We start from the raw sequence: 3,814 nt of genomic DNA on the forward strand, positions 1-3,814 counted from the left end.
GAAATAGTTGTTTTATAATAGTGGGTCTTTGATGTTAGAATAACCATACAGAAATAGTTGTTTTATAATAGTGGGTCTTTGATGTTAGAATAACCATACAGAAATATTTGTTTTATAATAGTGGGTCTTTGATGTTAGAATAACCATACAGAAATAGTTGTTTTATAATAGTGGGTCTTTGATGTTAGAATAACCAGAAATAGTTGTTTTATAATAGTGGGTCTTTGATGTTAGAATAACCATACAGAAATAGTTGTTTTATAATAGTGGGTCTTTGATGTTAGAATAACCAGAAATAGTTGTTTTATAGTAGTGGGTCTTTGATGTTAGAATAACCAGAAATAGTTGTTTTATAATAGTGGGTCTTTGATGTTAGAATAACTAAAACAGAAATAGTTATTTTATAAAAATATATTCTAGGTTATTTAATTGTGGCTTAGACTGTGGATTTATATCAAAGTAAAATTAGTTTTATTTGTGCAACTCGGGCTTAATTTGAACAGAATCTTAGCTGATTTTATATTAGTAACATCCTGTGATTTTAGGCAGCCATTGCCAAAGCCACAACACTGGAGGAAGTAGAAAGACTCAACCAGATGCTGAAGTCAGGACAGCTGCCAGGAAAAGAGCTGTTAAAAATGAATCAAACGCCAGGTACGATACCAAGCTTACCAAATAAATGTTAAACAAAAAATGTTACTTTAAGCCGTAACAAATAAAGACAGTATTTTAGTTGGAATTGATGATAATTTGAGAAGACTTAATGATTTTGTATTCTAGTTCATATTTTGAAAAGGCTATTTTTCATTGCTGTTGCAGGATATAAAGATGTATTCTTCAATCTAATAGCAATAAGAAACTTGTGGTTAATGTAGAGAAAAGTGTAGAGATGTGTGGTTTCTCTAAAAGACTTTATTGTGCTATATAGTACTAATGTCTTAGAATGTTTCCTGGGTAAGAAGCTCGCTAATATAATAATAGGTAGGCAAACAACGATTTGTAAGTGTAATGAAGCATTTTATTGATGGTGGAACATGCTACATGTTTGGACAAAATGTTGGTCTGTCTTCTTCAGGTGTGATCGGTACCGAGCAGTACAAGGCTTACGTGTCATTAGAAAGACACGTGGGTTAAATGTGACGGAAATGGTGACAGGATATTGGTAAAGGTCAAGTGTGTGAACAGTTAATAGGCCTTGCCAACTACACTGAACATTGATGTAAAAGCTGTATTCAAACCTTCAACATCTTATTATCTAACCCAAAACAATATCCACAAAGAAAATAAAAACTGAAAATAAGGCATATATAGTATCTCGTTTAAATGTGGAAAGAAATACATAAGATAAGCATCGCGTTAATTAGAAATAAGGTGCAAAGAACACCAAGGTCATGTATGTAGGGGTGAAATCCAGATATCATCAATATAAAATGGGTCACAAAATGCTTTGGGACGAAATTCTTCTCCTACACCAACCCAAAACTAAAAAAAAGAAAGAGATTGTTTAGAAACTATAGAAATCACCAAAGCATACGATCTTTCACTAAACCGTGATAACGGCCTTAGCAACATCAGCCATACTTGGCAAGGTCTCTTCACTGTTCATACACTTGACCTTTACCTATATCCTCTCACCTGCTGACACTATTTTCATCATATTTAATACCTCTTTCTCTTTTGTCATTGTAACGATATATATATGTTCAGTACCGATCACACACCCGAAGAAGACAGACCAACGTTTTGTCGAAACATGTAGTGTGTTTCACGATAAATAAAATTCTTCATTACAATTATAAATTGTTGTTTTCCTACCTATTATTAGAATGTTTCATTACGTGTTTAAAAGTGAACATTATTTTTGTCGACCTGTTAGATAAACTTCTTCCTGCGTGCGTGTGTGTGTGTGTATAAGCATGATTAAGTAATGATTGTTTGGAGAAAAAAAATCATTTTGTACTAAATGCTGCTTTTGTTTTTATAAAGGTGGTAAAAAAAATGAAACTGAAGATGATGACGATGACGAAACCATGGATACGGAGAGCGGCACCGTTAATGGAAACTAAGGTTGTGACATAGTGTAGGACTCCCACTACATCCTGTACCAAAATTTACCCCCACCTATTCTTAGAATTCAAAGTTTTATGATATTTACTGTTTTTCTTGTTCCGTATTTCTCTTTTCAGTATAGGTTCTTCAGTAAAAAGTTTAATTTTCAATTCACAGTAACCTACATCTAAACCTCTATCTGTTTTAAGTTTTTCAGAACTGTACCAGTAATAATCACCTACAGCTCGTCCAGAGTTTGTATCCACGTCAAATGTGTGTGAAATCCTCTAGAAGCAGTCGTAGTTTTTAAACTATTATTTTAGTCTGCATTATATTTTGAACAGCTAACATCTACTTTAAACCTGGAAGTATTATGACATTCACCTCATATTTTAAACCTAAATATAGTGGTGTTATGCCATTCACTTCACATGTTAAACCTAAATATAGTGCTGTTATGCCATTCACCTCACTTTTTAAGCCTAAATATAGTGCTGTTATGTTATTCACCTCACTTTTTAAACCTAAATATAGTGTTGTTATGCCATTCACTTCACATTTTAAACCTAAATATAGTGCTGTTATGCCATTCACTTCACATGTTAAACCTAAATATAGTGCTGTTATGCCATTCACCTCATATTTTAAATCTTGAAATAGTGCTGTTATGCCATTCACTTCACATTATAAACCTAAATATAGTGCTGTTATGCCATTCACTTCACATTTTAAACATAAATATAGTGTTGTTATGCCATTCACTTCACATGTTAAACCTAAATATAGTGCTGTTATGCCATTCACCTCATATTTTAAATCTTGAAATAGTGCTGTTATGCCATTCACTTCACATTATAAACCTAAATATAGTGCTGTTATGCCATTCACTTCACATTTTAAACCTAAATATAGTGTTGTTATGCCATTCACTTCACATTTTAAACCTAAATATATTGTTGTTATGCCATTCACTTCACATTTTAAACCTAAATATAGTGCTGGTATGCCATTCACTTCACATGTTAAGCTTGATAAGTGATTTAGACTTGTAAGATATTGATCCAATTAATAGTACGTGATGGATAATTATTATAATGCCATAGATATAATATTAGCTTTATTAATACGTTTGGGTGTAATGATAGAGTAAGTATTACGTACAGTTTCATTTGACTCTCTCCTCTTTTTCTTTATATCATATCTATGTATAGGAAAACTTAGTTTTGATGTATACTAGTTCATCCTAAAGTTTACGATTACTATTTATTACCTACACATCTCCCGTTCGACGTGCGTTTCTAATTGTACATAACTTTTATTTTGTGTTTTTGTTTTTCTAGGGTAGTGGATGTCCAACTGTTGTCACTAGACTAACTTTGATAGATGTTTTGCACATAAGAACAGAAACCTAAACACTTTCAAAGATCTTAGTGTCAATAAACCAAGAAGCGATTGTTTATAAGTCAATAAATAGCTGTAATTGTGAAATAAACTGTTTGTGTACTCTTTAATGAAGCATGTGATATATAATCATGTTAAACCTTTTTCTTTTATTAAGATATAATTGTTGCAGACATGAAGTTTTGCATGATCTGGTTAGCCATTTACATTGTGTTATATATATATACACACCTGGAAAAAAGTTAAGCACCCCCGTGTTTTTTTCAAGTGATTCAGATTCGACGTTCTTGTGACTGATTATGAATTACCATTCAATCTAAACGTGTTTATCAAATGAAATTATGTATTATTGGGCACAAGAAAA

The 3,814-nt window shown here is 32.0% G+C and overlaps 1 long non-coding RNA gene across 1 annotated transcript; it reads left to right on the plus strand.

The window, feature by feature from the left end:
- The first annotated feature begins 509 nt into the window (after positions 1-509).
- LOC111088931 lies at positions 510-3,560 on the plus strand. The gene is made up of 3 exons (XR_002613301.1): positions 510-654; positions 1,987-2,067; positions 3,390-3,560. It is a non-coding gene; the product is annotated as an uncharacterized LOC111088931 (long non-coding RNA).
- The last annotated feature ends 254 nt before the right edge of the window (positions 3,561-3,814 follow it).

The sequence above is a fragment of the Limulus polyphemus genome, unplaced genomic scaffold (assembly GCF_000517525.1).
Source record: "Limulus polyphemus unplaced genomic scaffold, Limulus_polyphemus-2.1.2 Scaffold4774, whole genome shotgun sequence".
NCBI classification, from domain to species: Eukaryota; Metazoa; Arthropoda; class Merostomata; order Xiphosura; family Limulidae; genus Limulus; species Limulus polyphemus.